At 35.5% G+C, this 22,961-nt stretch overlaps 1 long non-coding RNA gene across 1 annotated transcript in view; it reads left to right on the forward strand.

The window, feature by feature from the left end:
- The first annotated feature begins 740 nt into the window (after positions 1-740).
- Positions 741-22,961, forward strand: part of LOC128660636 (uncharacterized) — a 309,392-nt gene continuing 287,171 nt past the window's right edge. Inside the window, exon 1 of the long non-coding RNA XR_008402567.1 lies at positions 741-809. This is a non-coding gene — a long non-coding RNA (uncharacterized LOC128660636). The remainder of the gene's footprint in view (positions 810-22,961) is intronic.

Here is a 22,961-nt window from a genome sequence, read left to right on the forward strand (position 1 = left end):
TTCAGATAGAGCATGCAATTTTAAACAACTTTCTAATTTAATCATATTATCAAAATTTCTTCATTCTCTTGGTATGTTTATTTGAAAAGCAAGAATGTAAGTTTAGATGCCGGCCCATTTTTGGTGAACAAACTGGGTTGTCCTTGTGATTGGACAGCACCAATATACAAGTGCTGTCCATGGTTCTGAACAAAGAATTTGCTGGCTCCTTAGCTTAGATGCCTTCTTTTTCAAATAAAGATAGCAAGAGAACAAAGAAAAATTGATAATAGGAGTAAATTAGAAAATTGCTTAAAATTGCATGCTCTATCTGAATCATGAAAGAACAAATTTGGGTTCAGTGTCCCTTTAAAGTTGAGGCTTTTGACAGAATTGTGGGGATAGTCCATTGCTTGTCCCGTACTTCTGTGAAGGGCAGCTGGCAACTCTGCATACCTAGTCATTTTTATGCAGGAATCGTCATATATTTTATAACCTAAATGATAATGAAAATAATAATCATATGGTTTCCAATAATAAAAAAACTATTTTTTTTTCTCAATAGATAAAAATACTAGGACAATATGATATTCATATTTTCACCTATAATTAACTCCCACATAAAGTATGATAAAGTAAACAAGTGTTATTGCAGTTTGCATATTTGCTAATAAAAAAATTGTAAAAATGTACATTTCTGGTTGCATTTGTGGCTTATATGTTATGACTATTTATTTATTAATATATTTGTGTATTCATTTTTTAGGTTGCACACAACAGCCTCATTTTAGAAATGAATCATCCAACAGCAGGAAAAGTGTCAGTTACGGGTAGGTTTATCTATTATTTTATTTTTATTACTATTTGCTTATATATACATATTTCATAACTTTTGTTACTGAGGGAACCGCAGGTTAGTTAGTTAGTACTCTTTACTGTTTTGCTGCTTTTGTTTTTTGTTTTTATGTTTAAGGCTTGCTAGCTGAAAGGCTGATAGCCTCCTTCTATACAGTATTCATTTTCTGTGATCATTTTATCAATATTGTTGAACAAAGCTGGATTTTGAACATGTGTGAAGTTGCTTTATATATATATCAAGCATACAGAAAGGTCTGCTGGTCAATCAGAGCTTGAGTAAGTTTCCGTGCTCTGAGGTCTTCTGCACTTTAGATCTGCCTACAAAGAATGCTGTACTCACCCTTGAGAGCCAAACTTTCTAAGATGATCCAAGTGTTTAGGGATGGGCGAATGTGTTTATATTCAAATTCGAATGTTAGAACAAATGTTATTGTAGAAAATCGATTTACATAATAGAATGTTGATAAGAACGAATATTCTTAAAAATTCGTTTTTCGAATGTTATTTACAGTTTTCGAATGTCACATTCGAATTCGAATGTCACTTTCAAAATCGAATATTACATTTATAAAACACAATTGTAGACTTGAAACACTATTTCGAATTTCACATTCGAATCGAATATTACATTCGAATCGAATATCACATTCGAATTTGAATATTACATTTATAAAACACAGTATTAGACTAGAAATACTATTTCGAATTCGAAATGACACATTCTAATCGAATATCACATTCAAATTAGAATATTACATTTAAAACACAGTATTAGACTAGAAATACTAATTCAAATTCAAATGTGAGATTTGAATGTAGCATTCGAATTCGAATATTACATTTATTAAACACAGTTGTAGACTAGAAATACTATTTCGAATTTGAATGTCACATTCGAATTTGAATATTACATTTCGAAATTGAATGAATACATAGCTAAACATTCTATTATTTGAACGAATATTTTCGAATTTTATTGAAAAAATTTGAAAACGAATATTCAAAAATAGAATGTTAGAATGTTATATAAACATTCGAAATTCGATTCGAATGAACGAATGTATAAAAATTTGTTTTAAATTTCGAATTTTTAGAAACATTCGCCCATCCCTAGTTATGTTCTACTTCCAGTCCTCTATTTAATTATTCAAATTACTGTAGTAAATATGTGTTTTTTTAATGTTTATTTAATTATCATCATTATGAAAAAAGAGAAAGCATATTGCATCTTGCTAAGTAGATGACCAACCATTCTACTAACCACACGGTTTTCAAAGGTTCTGAAGAGCTTATGGATTTAGTTAAAAACCAATAAAGTTTTACCCGTGTTGATTTTTTCTTCAAACTGCACTTTTATATTTTTAAATATGGCTTAAAAAATATTAGGTGGTAGGGTTACCTAAAATTCTTTGCTTTGTTATGTGTTGAAGCACAATCTGTCACCCATTAAACTAATTCTAGCCTCATAACTCTTCCTTTCTCATATTTTCCAAAATGTTTGGAAGACTGAAAAAGTGTTTGAAAATCTTACTATTTACAACCATTTAGAACCACAGAGATACAACAGTATGGTAAGCTGTTATAATTAGATTTCCTTTATTAATTAAAGGGACATTAAACCTACATTTTTTCTTTCATGATTCAGATAGAGCATACCATTTTAAACAACTTTCTAATTTACTTCTATTATCCAATTTGCCTAATTTTCTTGATATTCTTTCCTGAAAAGCATATCTAGATAGGCTCAGTAGCTTCTGATTGGTGGTTGCAAATAGATGCCTCATGTGATTGGCTCACCAATGTGCATTGCTATTTCTTTAACAAAGGATATCTAAAGATTGCAGCAAATTATATAATAGAAGTAAATTGGAATGTTGTTTAAAATTGTATTCTCTATCTGAATCATTAAAGAGAAAACCTGGGTTTAATGGCCCTTTAACCTAGTTAAAGGTTCATGAAACCCACATTTTGTATTTCATTATTGAGAAATAAACATACAATTTTTACAGCTTTCCAATTTACTTCTATTATCAAATGTGTATAATTTCCTTAGTATTGTTTGTTGAAGGAGCAGCACTGCACCACTTGGAGCTAGCTGAAAACATTGTGTGAGCCAATTAAAAGAGGCATTTATGTGCAGCCACCAATCAGCAGATAGCTCCAAGTGCTATTCCTGAGCCTGCATAGGTATGCTTTTCAACAGAGGATACAAAGAGAACAAAGCAAATTAGATAATTGAAGTAAAATGGAGACGGGAGGACTTCCGGTGGGGGCGGAGCCGTTAGACACGCTGTACGGCTCACGGCGCTCTAGAGAAGGGAGCGAGGAAATCTCCCCCGGCTAAAAGTTGCTTGCACTATCCGGAATCCTTGGGACCGGCGGCAAGTTCCACAGACGCTGTCTACGTCTGAGCTGAGGAAGCCCTTGACTGGCGGAAAAGCCTAGCGGTGGATACCGCAACTACCGCAGAGGAAAACCGGCAGACCGAAGGAAAAGGACAGTAAAGTCGGGTAAGAGAAATATTACCCGTGAAGTGACTGGCCTTGCTGACTGGAGTAGCCGCTTGTAGGAGGGGGTAGTCTGCCTGCAGAGAGATCTGTAGGGAGCGCGCCCTCCTCGCGGTGAAGAGTGTCACAGCTGCATATTTGTTTGGCCTGACTGCCCGATAGCGGGAAGGAACCCCGGCTTTACCCTTACAAGGTTTTTCAAAGCGGACTGCCTAAGGTTTCTCTATACCTAATAAAGTACACCTGGTTTACAGGCATAGCGTGTACATATGGGATATTTTGGCTCCTATGAGCTGAAGATTCACAGGAGGTGGATGAGGCTAAGTGATTCATTTGAGGGATTGAATTAACACAAGTTAGGGAGAAGGGTTATTTCCCCTATTCTGGTGAACTATCCTCCCGCCCCCCTTCTTCCACGTATTAATCACCCTGTTGATGGTTGTGGGGTAACAGGAGCCTGAAGCGTTCTCTAAAAAAAAAAAAAAAAAAAATTAGGAGTACCTCTCACACCAAAAGTGCCAAAGTACAACTGGTCTGTTTATAACTGATGATACTTAAATTCGCCACAATTAGCTTATAAAGCTGGACTTTACCTCAAGATACAAGACGCAACAGTACATCGGTCCTTGAGTATTTTGAAAATTGGTGTTTCTTATTATCCAGGTTATTTCTACACTTCCTGCAGGCTTATAGAGAGCCAAGAGACTAGGCCTGGACAATCTGGCTTTTTTTTCCCTTAAGCTGCATATTCCTCAAGATTGGTGCATTTATCTGCTGTTTAACAGTCTCCCTCTTTAGGAGAGAAGAGAGAGAGGGATTTAGATGGTTAATTAATGGCTAAAATTGAGTTAAATATATTGACCCTGGTTTTTCTTTTTCTTTTTTTTTGTTTTTTTTATGTCGATATTGATGGGTATATGCAATTGCTTTTCTGTTAACATAAGCTCATTAACTGCTTTTGAGAAATAATTCACTATAACACCATAGATATCTTGGTTAAATTATGAATGTTTAAGGGATATGGCCCTTATTGATCAATTGCTGATTTTTACAGGTGTCCGCTTCTCATAATTATAATTTGGGTGAGATATTAGGCCGTAACTACACTAACCCTTATGAATATACACTCACAGTCCTTAGTTTAACACACATTCACGCTTATAATTAAAAAAAAAAAAAAAAACACATACACACACTTGAACCAGAAAATTAACTAGGTCCCTTTTGGATTTGTTCACTTTTTCTTTTTCACATTTTCTTTCATTTTTTTTGCTTCTCACATTCACTATTAGTATTCACAGAATATATGGAAAGATATATTATACACACGAAACAGAGTTCTCCCATAATGCCACCCAAGGGCAAGGATAGAAAGGTTAGGAGTGCGGATACCTCTTTGGACCCCGTATCAGAGGGGGCTATATCCCATGTGGACATTGGTAGTTTAGTATCTCAATTAACCGATGTTTTTACCCCACAATTTGATATCATTAAGAAGGAGCTCAGCAGTATTTCAATAGATATTATCTCTCTATCAAACGAGGTTAAGCAATTCGCTTCAAGGATATTAGAGGCGGAAAATAGGATCTCTGACTTAGAGGACCGGGTCAATGTACAAGATAAAGTAATCCAAGATTATGATGGCAAGATTACTGGTTTACAATTCCGTCTGGAGGATCTTGAGGATCGCTCCAGACTGAATAATATAAGAATCATTGGTCTTCCTGAGTCCCCTGAGTATGAAGATCTTATAAAGGTTACTTCTTTATTATTACCCAAAGCTTTAGGTTTCTCTGAACAACAACTACCCTTAGAGGTAGAGAGAGCTCATAGGGTCGGATATAGTAGAACAAATATGGCTAGGGGCGATAGAAGCAGAATGTGCATTTTTAAGTTGCTTAGATTCCAGGACAAAGTAAATCTGTTAAAAGCATATAGAAAGATGGGCGAATTTGTATTTGAAAAAAACAAGCTATTAATGTTTCAAGATTTCTCAATAGAAACATCTACCAAAAGAAAACAGATGATTCCGCTATGTACTAAGATTATTGATAAAGGGTTTAAGGCCTGGGTTGTGTACCCTGCAAAGATTATGTTAGATGAAAATGGGGTTAGACGAATCCTCAATAATCCTCAAGAGGCCCACAAATTTATTAGTACCCTATAATATACTAGGGAAAATAATTCAGGTTTAGATAGGGGAATTTATGCCAAGTAAGATGGATATGCAATGTGTCTGGGTACGCGCTGATCTTTGGTGCGTTTTTTTTTCTTTTTGTTATTACTTTGTGCTTACTACGAGGATTATAGATATGTTTTTGATATTTGTGGGGCACACTGATAACGTTAAATGGAAGAAAGAATCTATATTGTTACTGAGCACTTACTATTTTAAAATTGAAATTATGTTAAGTAGGATAGAAGCGCTATGTGTCTGGGTAAGCGCTGATTTTTCTGTGTGTTTTTTCTTTCTTTCTCTTTATGTACTCACTATGATGATTATAGTTATGCTCTTGAGGATTGCAGTGCACATGAACAGAGTTAAATGGAAAAAAGAATTTATATTGTTGTTGAGCTCTTATTATTTTAAAATTGAATTTCTCACAGGTATAGAACGAGCAGTTTTCCTTTTATTACGTAGGGTTTCCCTTTTTTTTTTTTTTTTTTTTTTTTTTGTTTTCTTTTTTTTTTTTTTTTTCTTCTCTCTCTCTCTCTCCCTCGCCGGTCCTCTCGCCTCTCTCTTCCCCCTCCCACCACTGGGGCTAAGTTAATTCAGACCACAGCTTAAAAATAGCTTTTAAGTGCACATATATTTTTAATTTGTTTAATGGCAGTTAGGATCAATATGCTTTCTTGGAATGTAGGGGGCATTACGTCGCCTAGAAAACGCAAATTGATTATTAAACATCTGCTGAAGTTTAGTCCCAATATTGTGTTGTTACAGGAAACACATTTGAATCTGGCAGAAGCTATGAAGTTAAAGTGTAAATGGGTAGGGGAATGTATTGCAGCTCCAGGAGTTAAAAGAAAATCAGGGGTAGCCATTTTGTTTCATAAAAATTTAGATTATAATATTGTGAAGAAGGAGACTGACCCAGAGGGAAGATACCTGATACTACATATTCAGATTAATAGATGTAATTTTATCATCTGTAATATATACGGTCCCAATTCTTTTTCGCCCACTTTCTGGGAAAATATTAGAAGTAAATTATTTCTGTTTTCAGCAGCTAATTTAGTTTTAGGGGGGGATTTCAATATGACGTTATGCCCCATTTTAGACAGATTGTCCTCAAAAAACCAACGAGAAAATAACAAAGTAGCAAAATATTTTAAGTCCTTTTGTCATGAATTGAAATTAATTGATATATGGAGATATAAAAATCCAGAAGTCCGTAGCTTTTCATGTGAGTCTAAAACCCACATGACATTTTCGAGGATTGATATGTTTCTAATTTCTAAACCACTTGCCTTATGCAGATCAGAAGCTAATATCTATGATATTGCTATCTCTGATCATGCGGTAATCTCTTTCACTTTGGTGGCCATCTCCCCCCCTAAGGCCCAAAATACGTCTTTTTTTTTCCCCCGATTTTTGACGGATAGTCCTAAGTTCAGCAACTGGTTAAAACAGAAGTGGAAGGATTATGTTACCTTCAATATAGGACAATTTAGTAAACCAGAGGTATTCTGGGAAGCAGCGAAAGCTGTATTAAGGGGGGAAATTAAGCTTTACTTATCTACTTGGAAGAAGAAAAAGCTGGAGCTAGAATTACAGTTAACAGCACAAGTTAGAAATGCGCTTAGAAAGTTTTATCTCGATCAGACAAGAGATAACTGGGATAGATATTGCAAATTGAAAAGGGAAAGAGATATCTTCTTCAAACAAAGGTCACAGGAAGATGAATTGAAAATAAATTATCAATTCAGAGGTCATTATGGGGCCTCAGCTAAATTTCTGGCTAAAGTAGCTAAGGTGAGAAAAAGTAAGAATATTATCTCGACTATTAAAAGGGGGAATATAAAATATACTAATACAGAGGATATTAGTCAGACATTTTTCAACGTATTCCAACAGCTTTATGCAGAAACACAGGTTAATGCGGACAACGCATTAAATTTCTGGGCGAGTGTCAATCTCCCCAATATTTCGGAGGAGAGTTTATCAGAGCTTAATAGACCTATTTCAGAGGAGGAAGTTCTTGAGGCTATACAATCAGCCAATCTTAATAAATCACCAGGACCAGATGCTATTCCGATAGAATTTTATAAAATTCTGAAGGAGGAAGTAAAATTATCATTAGTGAATCTGTTTAATTATTATTTTTCTGCTGGCAATTCTATGTCTAATTATTTTTCGGCTGCCCGTATATCTCTGATTCTAAAGAAAGGTAAGGACCCGGAAGATCCAGGGTCATATAGGCCTATATCAGTACTCAATGCTGATTATAAATTGCTGACCGCTATTATCTCGATTAGGCTGGCCAAGGTATTAGACGGGATTATCCATCCAGATCAAACTGGATTTATGAGGGATAGGAATTCGCTTAAGAATATACGTCAAGTGACTACATTTCTAGATTATGCATGGAATTTAGATCCCAAGAACGAACAATCTAAAAAGATTTCTGAAGCAGCTATCCTAACAGTAGATGCTGAGAAGGCCTTTGATGCAGTGAACTGGAACTATTTATTTACGGCATTGGAACGATTTGGATTCAAGAAACAGTTCCTTGAATTCGTCAGGAATTTATACAAAAATCCGATTTCATTTCTCTGCATCAATGGCCATTCCTCCCCTTATATTTCACTTAAAAGAGGGACAAGACAAGGGTGCCCCCTCTCCCCTTTACTCTTTAATTTAGCTTTGGAGCCTTTTGCTATCTTATTGCGGGATAGGCTATTAGGGGTTCAACTCGGTTCCTTTAGTTTAAATACTCTCTTATATGCGGACGATTTGTTAATATTCTTGGACAAGGCGCAATATTCCATCCCCATATTGTTACAATTATTTAAAAATTTTTCCTCCTTCTCAGGTTATAAAATAAATTTTGATAAGAGTGAACTCCTCTGGGTAGATAAGAAAGGATCCAACTGGAAAGATCACCCCTTTAAAGTGGTTGAGTTCTTTCGATACCTTGGTATTATCTTTCATAGAAACCCAACAATTTGGTATAAGTTAAATTTCCCTCCGATATTACAAAAAATTAAAAATGATCTCGAAAACTGGGCCTCGCTTCCCATCTCATTGTCTGCTAGAATTAATCTGATTAAATCTATTATCTTTCCTAGAGTTCTATATCTGCTCCAGAATCTCCCGTTATTTATGACCAATAAAGATATTGGTAATATACAGTCCTGGGTATCTAAATTTATATGGGGTAATAAGAAGCCAAGGATTAGTCTTAGTAAACTGATGCAGAAACGTCCTAGGGCAGGCCTGGCCTTGCCAGACTTCAGGCTTTACAATTTGGCTAGCCTGGTCAAACTGGCTCTCGATTGGATCACAGGGGTAGATAAGTTTGTGACAACAGAGTTAGAATCGTTCCTCATCTCCCCCTTTTCATTGAAAGCGGTTCTTCATTGCCCGGTACCAAAGTTACCCTCAAATCTTAGTAAACTAATTTCCTTTAAAAATGTTATTATAGCTTGGCAAAAAACTTGTCGAATATTAAAAGTCTCCCCATTCTTTTCTGAATATCTCCCTATAGTAGGTAACCCTGAATTTATCCCGGGCATAAATCAGAGAGTGTTTGGACTATGGGCTGAAGCTGGACTGATTTATGTTTTTCAGCTATTTGATGATAATCAGTTATTACCCTCAGAATTATTATTTCAAAGGTTTAATCTACACTGTTCGAATTTATTTGCTTATTTTCAACTAAGGCACTACATATTCACACAAAAATGGAATGTGGAATTTCTAAGGGATTGGATAGACATTAAAAATATTATCCGGCAATTCTCTCTGGGTCAGTCTTCGATATCACTGATCTATGATATCCTCCTGGCTAGACAGGGTGAATTAGGTGTAGATAAGCTATATAACTTCTGGAAGAAATATTTGCCAGAACTAGGGGAGAACAGGATTGAGCGAAGCTTCACAGAGTTAGAAAAATTACAAGTTTCCATATCATGGAAAGAAGCGCATTTAAAACTAGTCAATAATTATTATCTTTCCCCAGATAAAATGGCCAGATTCTATCCTTCTCAGAATTATGCCTGTCCAAGATGTTCCTTGGATAGGGCGGATATTTTTCATATGTTTTGGTCTTGTCCAAAGATTCAACAATATTGGCAAAAGATAAGATTCTGGTATAGTAAAATCTATAGAGATATGGCACCATTCACGGCTGATGAGGTAGTTTTTCTAACTAATGCTGAGTTACGCCCTAAGAGGGCGATAAAGATATTCAACACAATTATTATAATTGCGAGACAGTTAATCACTAAAGGCTGGAAAGATCATACAGCTCCTAGAATCACAGGGTTCTTGAAAGAAATCCAGTTCCAAATCTTATTTGAATCCTTTCATACTAAATTTACAGCTGAACGTAAGGTCAGGGCTTTTCTTCTGGATTGGTCCCCATTAATTACTTCTTACCCATTACAGATTCAAAGACGTATTTTACAACCCTTCTTAAATTCTATAGCTTTCTTGGAATTGGTTATATTAGAAGTATTCCCGTCAACATGGATATCGGGTCCCCGGGAGATAACACTATGAAATAGTAATTGTGAAATAATAAGTAAAGAAAGAGAAGAGGTGGGGTTAGTAGGGGAGGTGGAGGGTGGGTGGGCGGTCGAGGGAGAGAGGTGTATAGAATAGAGAATTTTTTCTTCTTTTCCCCCTCTTTTTTTTTTTTTTTTTTTTTTTTCTCTTCTCTCTTTTTCTTTCTCCCCCTCCTCATTAGTGGTTTAAATATTTATAAAATCTCCAGCGATATAATTGACTAGATGCTAAAAAGTCAGGTATTAGCATTCACTTGTTTCTTTGTATGTTTGCTTGATATTATTCACTATTGTCATTATTTGTATTTCTGTTTTTCTATATGTATGATGGCCTTGCATGGCATAATGAAATACAATTCGACATATATTTACTTTTTATGTTCTGTTTGTTGCTGGAACCAATAAAGATATTTGAAAAAAAAAAGAAGTAAAATGGAAAGTTGTTTAACATTGCATGTTCTATCTAAATCATGAAAGAACAATGAGCCTCACCCTTTTTGATTTGCTGAGTTTTTTAAAAAATACTTACATTTATATTTAATCCTCAATGATTTACACTAGCTTGATAGATATCTGTTTACATCATATGGTCCCCTAATATTTACCCATATTATATAGGGGGTTAACATCAACAGGAAAATTTAAAGGGACAGTTTACTCAAAAATGGTCTCCCCTTCAATTTGTTCGAAATGATCCACTTTACCTGCTGGAGTGTATTAAATTGTTTACAAGTAGCTCCTTTACCCTTATATCGGCATTTGAAATAGTTGATTTAGCATGTGGTATCCCCACCTATTCTGAAAGTTTGTGGCCGCAGGTCCAAGCTATAGATAAGCTTTGTAAACACAGCCAGCAGAAGAAATTACACTCCCAGTGGGATATAGCAGAGATAAGGTAATAAAATGTTGATTTTCCATTGTTATCTCCATGTACTGGTGATTGTTTTATGGACAGATATAAGATAAAGAAGCAGGTATATGTATACAATGTGATACAGTAATGAGATCTGATTATACCAACAAGCTCAACCCATTTTATTAGGTTGTGGCTTCTAAACACAAAATCAGAGCTTTAATATACACAAATAAACCTTAAAAAGCAAATCTCATACATTTTATACTCTGCAGTTGGTAAAAAAAGCAATTGTAAACACATTAAGGGAGAACTATTTTACAGTATACTGTCCCTTTAAGCAATCTGTATTAGACACTGGAATGTAATAACAAATATCATGTTAAAGCTACAGTTTTTATGAGGGTTTAGGAATTTAAGGTCATGCAGTGTATTGTAAGCTTCTAATCTATATACATATTTAAAAAGTAGTGCAGTAATAGGACGGGGTAAGGTCAAATAGTGTTATGCAGGGACAGCATCATATTAAAGGTGGCTGTTCACTGAATTGTCAACCTCTTTCATGTGTAAAGTAGGACTGGGTCCCATTATATCTGAGTTGTAAACAGGTTAGTTTGCTGGATGTTGTCGCTAACTAGATGTGGTAATAGGGCAAACTGGGGCTGTAACAAATCCAGTAACATTTCTTATATGGACATTTTCTCCAATGGGATTCTTTAAGAGACTTCATATATTGTGTAGACTTGTTGCTTAAGTATAGGTAAAAACAAAGAAATACTATTATGTGATTATAAGTATGTATGCAAGTGGTCCTTCATCATAGTCTGAAGTTGTTTAGATGAAGGGACCACTTATCTTTTGACATGATGAGAATCCATAATTTCTTAAATTAGTTCCATTCAAGGGACAAATAAATTGTAAAAATTGTGCTTAAAGGGCGATGATACCCAAATGTTTAAACACTTGAAAGTGATGCAGTATAAGTGTAAAAAGCTGACTAGAAAATATTGCTTGAACAACCCTATGTAAAAAAGAAAGATATTTTACCTCAAAAGTTTCTCAGTAGCCATATACCATTGTAAAGGATTTCTAAGCAGCAAATCAGTATGTCTGTCCCGGGACAGCCGAAGGGATGAGCATTGTGCACTCTCATCTTATTTCCCTATTCAGTGTATGGAAGTTTACAATGAAATCTCATGAGAGTTAAGTCAAATCTCATGAGATCACAGTAAAAGAGTTCATGACCTCAGCACTGCTGATGCTGATTGGCTGCTGTTCATTTCTTCATTTTTTTTTTTTTTTTACCTGCAGCTGAGCAGCAGTTGAGTATAACATTTTACACAGAACTTACTCTGCTGAGCTGAGGAAATCGTGAGGTAAAATATTTTCCTTTTTTACATAGAGATGCTCAGGTGATATTTTCCTGTCAGCTTTTTACAGTTATACTGCATCAGTTTCAAGTGATTTAGCATATGAGTATTATGTCCCTTTAACTCTTGCAAAGGTGTTAAACGCAATGAAAATCAGATCTAGAGCAGCAATGCACTACTTACCTAGCCGGACAGAGGCACTTGATGTTGCTCTGTTTGTAGCCAGGTTAACTCATTCTTATGGTCCTCATATATCTCAATTATGGTGCAGTATCTATTAAAGCCCACATCCTTTTTTGTGGGGCACTTCTGGCTAACCCCCTTTCTTATATTCATGATGATGATAGGTCCTGCAATATTAACCCCTTAAAGACCGTGCTTTGCAGACTAAAATTTCCCCAAAATACCAGAGCATTTTGAGCATTTTTGCCATCACTCCATTTAAACAGAAATAGAGCCTTTTTAAAAAAAATATTATTCCGATGTGAACACTATTATTCCGCCACAAAGGGGTTAAAGAAAACTGAGTCTACAAAGTTATTTGTATTTTTTCTTTTCACCTTTTCAGCATTATCAGAAGGACACTGCAATTAAGAATCCATTGAGGCCCATTTATCAAGTTCCGTATGGAGCTTGTGGGCCTGTGTTTCTGGCGAGTCTTCAGACGATCAACGTCGGGTTGATTGACACCTCCCTGCTGGCGGCCCATTGGCTGCGAGTCTGCAGTGGGCGGCGTTGCACCAGTAGCTCTTGTGATCTGCTGGTGCAATTCTGAATACAGAGAGCGTATTGCTCTCCGCATTCAGCGAGGTCTTGCGGACCTGATCCGCACTGTCGGATCAGGTCCGCAAGACCTTTGATACATAGGCCCCAGTGTCTCTATGTTGAGTTTAGAATGTAATTTCTTTATTTTCACCTACTGAAAGGGACTACTCCCAGTTGTTCTTAGTCTCAATTCCATAGGGACATACCATTTAGCTTTCAACCCTCAGAGACACAAATACATTCATCAGTATCTTAATGTTCATGATGAAATGTTTTAGACGTAATTTAGTATATTTATTAAATACCTGAGATTGTATTAGGGAAGTAAACATAAATAGTTTGTCTGCCCTCATTTAGAGGGACAGTCTAGTCCAAAACAAACTTTCATTATTCAGATAGGGCATGTAATTTTAAACAATTTTCCAATTTACTTCTATCACCAATTTTGCTTTGTTCTCTTGGTATTCTTAGTTGAAATCTATATCTAGGAGGTTCATATGCTAATTTCTAAGCCCTTGAAGGCCACCTCTTAGCTCAGGGCATTTTGACAGTTTTTCACCACTAGAGGGTGTTAGTTCATGTGTTTCATATAGATAACACTGTGCTCACGTGGAGTTTCTAGAAGCCTGCACTGATTGGCTAAAATGCAAGTCCGTCAAAAGAACTGAATAAGGGACAGTTTGCAGAGGCTTAGGTACAAGATAATAACAGAGGTAAAACATGTATTAATATAACTGTGTTGGTTATGTAAAACTAGGGAATGGGTAATAAAGGGATTATCTATCTTCTAAAACAATAAATATTCCGGTGTAGACTGTCCCTTTAAGCCTAACACCTCACCTGGGACCTTTAATAAGATTTCTGCTGCCCTCTTAAAATAACTCATCTACATGAAGGCAATAGTCACTCTGGTAGTTTAAAATTCATATATTTTTTTGCTTTTTTGTAGCAGAGATTTTGTATTCAATTATCTTCAGCCCTAAGACTTGTTTGTAACGTGTGAGAATACTAATTTGTCTCAAAGCCAAGATATTATGTGGTCCTGCATGTGTCTTTAGAAAGAGAAGAAGATCCAGGTGATAAAGGTTTGGGTGGTTACTGACAACAAAAGGCATGTCCCATGGTTACAGGTGCTTAATGGAAGCTGCTTTTCTGCAATGCATATGCACCATGGCACAAGTTTCAGCTATTGAAACTATCTTTAGAACATCTCATTATAAAGGGTTGTCAGGGATTTAAATGCCCAATGAGAATCTTACTTCTTAATTGGGATTTAACATTAGTTCTACAGACCTTCATTTTTCCTCTTTTTGAGTTTTTAATGGGATTCTTTTCTTGGAATTAGACTGTGAAGACCTTTTCTTCCCCTTGCTAACTACTTTAGTTTGAGCAAAAATTACTTCAGAAGAATCTCAGTTTTATTGTTTCTAAAAAAAAAAAAAAATGGTACTGTAATTAGTACCAGACTTGTTTTCCTACATTTGAAGCATAAACTGATTTTTCCTTCTTTTCTCCTGGGATTGCTTATGCTAAATGATACATACTCTGCACACTGAATATAGTGAGATGTCTTCTAATCCACTTTTCTCTCACCAAGCTTTGAAGACAAACAAAAAATAATGGTTTGGATCCCCCTGTGTCTTTGATAAGAGTGTTTCCAGCTATTTTTTCATGATTGATTGAGCTCTGCATGATAAATGCTTACATCATACAGAAAACCCCTCTAACTCATAGCTTAAAGGGACAGTCAACACCAGAATTTTTGTTGTTTTAAAAGATAGATAATCCCTTTATTACCCATTCCCCAGTTTTGCATAACCAACACAGTTATATTAATATACTTTTTACCTCTGTGATTAACTTGTATCTAAGCATCTTCTGACAGCCCCCTGATCACATGACATTTTATTTATTATCTATTGACTTTCATTTTAGCCAAATAGTGCAGTGCCTGCCACAATCCACGGGTGTGATCACAATGTTATCTATATGGTTTACATGAACTAGCTCTCCCCTGTTGTGAAAAGCAAATAAAAAGCATGTGATAAGAGGTGGCCTTCAAGGGCTTAGAAATTATCATATAAGCCTTCCTAGGTTTAGCTTTCAACAAAGAATACCAAGAGAACAAAGCAAAATTGGTGATACAAAGTAAATTGGAAAGTTGTTTAAAATGACATGCCTTATTTGAAACGTGAAAGTTTTTTTTTGGACTTGACTGTCCCTTTAAGGGCACACATGTACTTCCTTCATAGCAGAACTTAAAACCTTGACTCAAGATGTTAGATGTAAGATAGCACTGTGGTATGCTCCTGCATATCTTAGTGAAGGATTACGGACTGAATATTCAACTTTAAAAAATTCATCATTATTTTTTTGCTTTGTGTTTAAATGGATATAAAATGTATTTATTTTCATGATTCTGGTAGAGCATGCAATTTTAAACAGCTTTCTAATTTATTTCTATCAAATTTTCTTCATTCTTTTGGTATCTTTTATTTGAAAGGTTACATATCTGCTTTTCAACAAAACCAAGAGAACGGCTTAGGAGCCGGCCCATTTCGGGAGCACTATATGGCAGCTGTTTTGTTTTATCCATTTGAGAGAGCACTAGAGGGCAGCACTATTTCCTGCCATGTAGTGCTCCCGATGCCTACCTAGGTATCTCTTCAACACAGAATATTATGGGAACAAAGCAAATCTGATAATAGAAGTAAATTGGAAACTTTTTTAAAAATGGTTTGCTCTGTCTGAATCACAAAATATTTTCTTTGCTTCATATCCCTTTAAAGTTAAATAACAGTTGTACATTTTCTTTGGTGTTTTATTTTTCTTGTTCGTCAACCTAATTGTACTGATATGGCTTTTCTCATTGTTGAATTTGTTTTTACTGGAAATGAAGAAAATATTTTTTGTTTTGTACCTTAAAGGAACATTAAACCGAAATTTTTTCTTTCATGATTCGGTTAGAGAATACAATCTTAAACAACTTTCTAATTTACTTCTATTATCTAATTTGCTTCATTCTTTTGATATTATTTCCTGAAAAAGCATATCTAGATAGGCTCAGTAGCTTCTGATTGGTGGCTGCACATAGATGCCTCATGTGATGGGCTCACCCATGTGCATTGCTATTTCTTTAACTAAGGATATCTAAAGAATGAAGCAAATTAGATAATAGAAGTAAATTGGAATGTTGTTTAAAATTGTATTCTCTGTCTGAATAATGAAAGAAACATTTTGGGTTCAATGTCCCTTTAAATAAAGTAAATCTCATTCTTATACTGTACCCTAGAATCATTCACTAAACCTTCCCTGGTGTTTATGCCATATGCTTTATAACTTATGTTTATGCAACTTGGAAACTTAAAAATATCACAAGAAAGTCCACTTTCATAGATTCTGATTGAATTACAATCCTATTTACCTCGAGCTGCCTGGAAGCAAGGCTTCTTCTCATTGGTTAATTCTCTCGCAATACTGATTAAGGAAATAGAAATCACTATATAAAGTAAGAAGATCACTTTTCTAAATAAACACACACTTTATCCAAAATATATCTGCAAAACTACATTGAAAAAATAGCTATTTGCAAAACAAGCAAAATAATCTTTGCTTCTCAAACTTACCTAGCAACCAGATGGTGGCAGTTATTCAGTTTAATACACGTTTCCTTTCTGTAACAAGGATCTTGCATGACATTTAACAATAATATGATTTTAGGCTTAAAATAATGTACTAATTATTCACATATAAGTACATATATGTCTGAGCACTGATATGCTCTCATACACATTTGTAGACACACAAACACATCTGGAACTTATTGGCAGTAAGGGATTTGACCATCAAGTTTTTATGCAGGTAGAAAAGCTTTTGAGTTCCGATGGGAACTTGCAATCATACTGCATACATTACTTAATCTATCTTTAAGAAAGAGTATACCCCTTATGGGACAAGTGTAAAGTGCAGGCTGAGGGAGTTGAAAGAAATGTCCAAGGATATGTCAGAAAAACTAGGAATAAAGCTACACTGTACAGGTAAATGCCCTATAAATTCTCAATTACTTTTAACAATGAAAAATCATAAATACCACCAAAGAATTGGACGTAAGAGTCTGAGTTGGAACGGTTGATTTGCAACTGTTAACCATCATCTTACATAGAGGAAATGGGAAGCAGCATAGCAAAACTCTTTCGGATGTACCATTCATTTCTGGATCGAAAATTTGCCAACAACTGTGTGTTTTTTTAAATATTTCATTTGCTTAGTTGAAAAGTAGAATAGTAGACTCAATAGTTTGTTTAAATTGGCAACTCCAGAATGGAATGTAACAAATGAATCAAAGATTCTATTGTCAAGGACCTTTTTAAGAAGACAAAAAAATAATAGTGTGTCCTGTTTATCTTGGTTCTTTTTAAACCTTGCTGCCTGTGTTGTAGAATCGCTAAATATCATTCAGCATGAAAATCTTCTACAGTATTAGAAGATGCTAGGAAATATTTACATCTAATAATAGCTTTAATATATGGCTAAAAACATTTGGGTATTTCTTCCTTTCTTCATTGCTGTAGAACTTCTAAGGTATTGTTGCTTGGGGTATAACATAGTACTTTACATCTTCCATGTCCTGGCAATGGGCAAATTATTATTTTGCTGAATCCCCTAAATCTAGTTGAAGTATATTTTTGAGGACCTCTGAAATAATGAATGCACATTTGTAGTTTTGCCAAGATTTTTGTGCTGCTATGTTACTAATGCAAATAAAGACTGGCATAGCTCTTACTTTAAAGTGAATCGGACATATGAAACAATGCATTGATATTTGTATGTATGTGTTTATTAAAAGCTTTTGTAATAATTCCAGGTGCTTAAATCAGTTGCTTTAAAGGAACACATTACCAAATGCTGAAGCACTTGAAAGTGTTTGTGCATATATGCAAAAAACTAACTAGAAAATATCACATGAACATCACTGTGTGAATAGAAGGAAGATATTTTACCTCAACATTTCCTCAGTAGCTAAACCCTATGTTAAAGGGACTTTAAGCATCCAGTCAGGATACTATTCCCTGGATTTGCAAAAGCGCATGCATCTGTCATTTGCATGCACAGTCACGTTATTTTACTCCTCAGTTGAAGGAAGTTTACCATGAAATCTTGCAAGATTATGGTGACATCCCTTGAGATCACAGTGAATCAGGTATTTGTTATTTAAATTGGACATATATCCAAAGCAAAGTGGGTTGCAATGCCATATATCTCATTCAACTTAATTACTGGCATAAAAGGGGCGACTGGGCCATGCATCTCACTTGGATATGTAGTTGGCTTACAAGAGGTACAGTGACACGCATCTAAGCTGAGGTCTCCCTGTTACATAACGGTGATATATATGGAGCAGCAGTAATATAAATCTGGTCTTATTTGTTTTGTTAGTGTTATAGTTGTTCATGCAGTGCAATCATCACACTTTTGTGGATCGCCTTTTGTATAATTTGCTCCTATTTAACCACCTACTAGCATCCAAGGGGTTACAGATAGAGGCCCATTTATCAAGCTTCGTATGGAGCTTGTGGGCCCGTAAAGACCGCTGCTTCATAACCCTGTCCGCGTGCTCTGAGCAGACGGACAGGAATCACCACAATTCAACCCAATCGAGTACGATCGGGTTGATTGACACTTCCCTGCTGGCGGACGATTGTCCGCGAGTCTGCAGGGGGCGGCTTTACACCAGCAGCTCACAAGAATACAATGCTGAATACGGAGAGCGTATTGCTCTCCGCATTCAGCGAGGTCTTGCGGACATTATCCGCACTGTCAGATCAGGTCCGCAAAACCTTTGATACATAGGCCTCAGAGCCTTTCATCAAAGTCAAACAAACATCTATACAGGTGTCACACCAATTATTAAAAAAAAATAATTAGACTGCTGTAATTCTAGATAATAAAATATATATATCAACTTCTTTAGTTAGATAATGATTTTTAATATGCTCTGTATTTGAAAATTAAAGAAACAGTTACCCGAGGTTAATTTATCACTTCCTTCTAACCAGTGTTTGCACTATTTTAGAAAATGACTTCTTGCACTCTTTGTTTGCTATGGTTGCAAAGGGCTGCTGAGGATATTTGCTGTTCATTAGTGCGATGGAGATCTCTTGTAGCAGTTTCTTTTCATATACTGTAAAGTAAACAATGGCTTAGCTTCCTATCACACAATTAGACACAGGACTAATTACAGCAGATTACTGAAGTTGTAGACCACTTATGTAATTACCCTAACATCGGTCAATCAAATACCATATCAGATGGACACTTGAGAAAGACAAACAATTGATTTTATCTATAGCTATTAGAAGCTTTCAGTTTTCCCAAGCATATGGCTGGAAATAATTATCAGTGTCAGTTATATCGTAACTCCATCCAGCTCTGAAACAGGAATTCTATGGGTCAAAAGACATAAATAATACTGGAATGTGCACTTTTATGACTTCTTGGGTAAAATCTGACCTAAAGGTATAAAACAATGTACAAGGAAGGGAGAAAGAATTAAAGTAGGGAAGGAAGAAGGGAAGGAAGAAAATGAAAGGAAGAAAGAAAGAAAGAAAGAAAGAAAGAAAGGAAAAAAGAAGAAGAGGAAGAAGAGGAAGGAGGGATTTAAGAAAGGAAGAAAGGAAACACTACTTATGGTGAAAACTAGAAGGGAGGAAGAAAATGAAATAACGGAAAGAAAGCAGAAAACTTAAAACACTACAATGTGTGAAAATCTGACCTAAAGGCACAAAAAATGTACAACCCATTATTATTTATTATAGTGGAGATAGAGAAAAGAAAGAAGAGAGAAAGAATGAAAGAAATAAAGGAGGGGAGGAAGAAAATGAAAGGAAGGAAAGAAAGAAGGAAACTCAAACACTACTAATGGTGAATACTAGGCATAATTTTATCACTGTAGAGTAACTTTTTTAGTAAATTATCTTGTTTATTGAAATGTAAACTGAGCATGAGGAAAATTTTGACATTGGAAAAAATACACCATTCAAAAAAGAACAAATGGGTTTACAAGCGTTCAAGACTATCTGAAACGGAAAAGTGAAAAATCATGTGAAAAGCTGGTGAAAATGTTTTTTTTTCTGATTGGAATACTGGTGTCAAATTCTCTTAATGTAAAGAATTGGTGTCGTTTAGGTAGTACTAAATCCCTGAAAAAAAACAATAACCAGGTTTGCTAATAGACTTAAATAGTAGCATTTGAAAACCATTTGAAGCATTTTGTATAAGTTTAATAGTGGATTCTATTTTTATTAGATTTGTGCGCGGCGAAAAAAATTGTTTAGTTTCGGATCGATTCGGATGTTTTCTAATTTCGTTTTCGGATCGATTCGAATTCGGATACATTCAAATACATTCGTTTTGAATTTGTTCAGATTCATTCGGATTCAAATAAATTTTGATGTATTCGGATGTATTCGGTTCGGATTCGATTGGTAAATTAGTAAATTGGTAAGTTCGGTATGTGTTAGGTGGGATGTGCTGTGTATTAGACTAGTATTATGTACTGTAATATTAGGTGTAACCCATAGCAGAGTGATATAACCTAATATACAGTACAATACTAGTGTAATTGTGATTAGTCCATGGCCATCCGAATGTTACGAATAAATCCGAACTAATTCGGATTTATTCGTTAGATTGGGTGCTACAGTAATTCGGAAATTCAAATCGATCTGAATCTCTGAATTTGACAAATTCGTCCGAATTTAAATTCGGAACAAAACACACATGTCTAATTTTTATCAACCTGAGCAAATTGGGTTAGACATAGTCAAAGTCACAAACCTGAAAAAAACAAGATAATAATATGGCTGGTATGGAACATAGGTGCATATATCTACTCCTTATTGGATCACCAGTTGTATTCTCACCCAGAGCGGAAAGAATCAGGTGTGCAAAAATGAGTTAGTGGTTTTATCCACAAGAGAAAGAAAATATTATAGCAAAATATAACATTTTCTTTTTACACACCCCTGTTAAAATGGCAGGTTTCTGTGATGTAGAAAAATAAGACAAAGATAAATCATTTCATAACTTTTTTCACCTTTAATGTGACCTATAAACTGTACAACTCAATTGAAAAACAAACTGAAATCTTTTAGATGAAGGGAAGTAAAAATAAAAAAATAAAATATTATGGTTGCACTAATACTTTGTTAGAGCACCTTTTGATTTTATTACAGCACTCAGTCTTTATGGGTATGAGTCTATCAGCATGGCAAATCTTGACTTGGCAAGATTTGCCCACTGTTCTTTGCAAAAACACTCCAAATCTGTCAGATTGCGAGGGCATCTCCTGTGCACAGCCCCTTCAGGTCACCCCACAAATTTTCGATTGGATTCAGGTCTGGGCTCTGGCTGGGCCATTCCAAAACTTTAATCTTCTTCTGGTGAAGCCATTCCTTTGTTGATTTGGATGTATGCTTTGGGTCGTTGTCATGCTGAAAGATGAAGTTCCTCTTCATGTTCAGCTTTCTAGCAGAATCCTGAAGGTTTTGTGCCAACTTTGACTGGTATTTGGAACTGTTCATAATTCCCTCTACCTTGAATAAGGCCCCAGTTCCAGCTGAAGAAAAACAGACCCAAAGCATGATGCTACCACCACCATGCTTCACTGTGGGTATGGTGTTCTTTTGGTGATATGCAGTGTTGTTTTTGCGCCAAACATATCTTTTGGAATTATTGCCAAAAAGTTCAACCTTGGTTTCATCAGACCATAACACCTTTTCTCACATGCTTTTGGGAAGATGTTTTTCTTCGTAAGAAAAGGCTTCCATCTTGCCGTCTACCCCAAAGCCCAAACATATGAAGAATACGGGAGATTGTTGTCACATGTACTACACAGCTAGTACTTGCCAGATATTCCTGCAGCTCCTTTAATGTTGATGTAGGCCTCTTGGTAGCCTCCCAGACCAGTTTTCTTCTCGTCTTTTCATCAATTTTGGAGGGACATCCAGTTCTTGGTAATGTCTTTGTTGTGCCATATGTTCTCCACTTGCTGATGACTGTCTTAACTGTGTTCCATGGTATATCTAATGCCTTGGAAATTCTTTTGTACCCTTCTCCTGACTGATACCTTTTAACAATGAGATCCCTCTGATGCTTTGGAAGCTCTCTGCGGACCATGGCTTTTGTGTAGGACGCGACTAAGAAAATTTCAGGAAAGACCTACTAGAACAGCTGAACTTTATTCAGGGTTAATCAGAGGCACTTTAAATTATGGCAGGTGTGTAATGATTCTTATTTAACATGGTTTTGAATGTGATTGCTTAATTCTGAACACAGCTACATCCCCAGTTATAAGACCACATTATTTTTTTTTTTTTTGTTTACTTCCCTCCACCTTAAAGATTTCAGTTTGTTTTTCAATTGAGTTGTACAGTTTATAGGTCACATTAAAGGTGGAAAAAGTTCTGATCTGAAGAGTGCACTCGCCAGGACTTTTCAAAGTTTTTATTCCAAATATGTGAACGTTTTCGGGGGATTAGCCCCTTCCTCAGACATACAAAATTACAATATGAGCAAACCCACACCAGACACCCTTACATAGGTAGGTCAGCCAATCATACGCGCTCCAGAGTAAGGTGCCACCCACAAGTGGAGACACCCCCCTGGCAACGAATAAGGCTGGCCCAAGCAAAACATAATAAAATAAAATAAACAGCAGGACATAATCAAACATACATATAGGAATAAAGGTAAAACAAACTAAATCAGGAAAATGGAGGCATCAGTACAATAAATCTAACCATATATCAGAAAATCACAAATCAAATCCAATTTTTTTTAAAATTAATCACATAATAAACACATAGGTAAAGCATATCCTAGTAAGAGAAGTGATCA

Source organism: Bombina bombina, chromosome 5, assembly GCF_027579735.1.
Source record: "Bombina bombina isolate aBomBom1 chromosome 5, aBomBom1.pri, whole genome shotgun sequence".
In the NCBI taxonomy this organism is placed as follows: Eukaryota; Metazoa; Chordata; class Amphibia; order Anura; family Bombinatoridae; genus Bombina; species Bombina bombina.